Source organism: Sciurus vulgaris, assembly GCF_902686455.1.
Source record: "Sciurus vulgaris genome assembly, chromosome: 7".
Taxonomy (NCBI): domain Eukaryota; kingdom Metazoa; phylum Chordata; class Mammalia; order Rodentia; family Sciuridae; genus Sciurus; species Sciurus vulgaris.
Window position 1 is genome coordinate 758339 of NC_136467.1, and position 1009 is coordinate 759347.

Here is a 1009-nt window from a genome sequence, read left to right on the forward strand (position 1 = left end):
CCCTGGGAGCCCCGCCTCGCCCTCCCTCTGAGGAGCCCTGTGGCCCCGCCCCCTCGTCCTTCAGTGAGGAGCCCTGCGGCTCCGCCCTTCCTCCCTCCTCCCTCTGAGGAGCCCCGCGGCCCCGCCTCCACCCTCCCTCCTCTGAGGAGCCCGTGGCCCCGCCTCCACCCTCCCTCCTCTGAGGAGCCCTGCGGCTCCGCCCTTCCTCCCTCCCTCTCTGAGGAGCCCCGCGGCCCCGCCTCCACCCTCCCTCCTCTGAGGAGCCCCGTGGCCCCGCCTCCACCCTCCCTCCTCTGAGGAGCCCTGCAGCTCCGCCCCTTCCTCCCTCCCTCTCTGAGGAGCCCCGTGGCCCCGCCTCCACCTCCCTCCTCTGAGGAGGAGCCCTGCGGCCCCCGCCTCCTTCCTTCTCTGAGGTGCTCTGCGGTGCCGACCCTATCTCTCCATAGAGAAGGGGTCCGTCTAAAGGGATGGAGAAGCCCCCGCTCCATCTCTCTAGGGGATGCACAGGCCCTCTCAGTCGCTCTCTGCGGGGCTGCACAAATCCTCTTAAGCCTCCCTTCCCTCTCCCGCTCTGCGGGGTCGCAGAGCCCTCGCCGCCCGCCTCCGCCTCGTCCGCGCCACGGCACCACGCTGGATGCTGGGGCCGGCCGTGAGGGATGCCCAGCGGCTCGCGCAGTGCGCCGAGCGTCGCTGTCCAGCCCCTGGAGGGTGCGCGACGGACCCTGCGCACCCGTTAGTGGAGCGTGGCAGGCTGACGCGACGGACTCGAGGACCTCTGCGCCACCAGGGGCCAGCACCCGCTCGCCCCCCGCAGCTTCGACCCGGGGCATCCGCCCCGCATGCGCGGCGCAGGCCCGCCTACCCCCACAACTTCCGGCTCCGGCCTAGGCTCACGAGAATGACGCACACCCCCCGCGCCGTCCGGGCCGCTGACGTCCGTGGAAGCCACTTCCGGTCGCGCTGGGGCGCAGGCGCGAGGCTTCCGGCCTCGCGAGGACTGAGAGGCGTT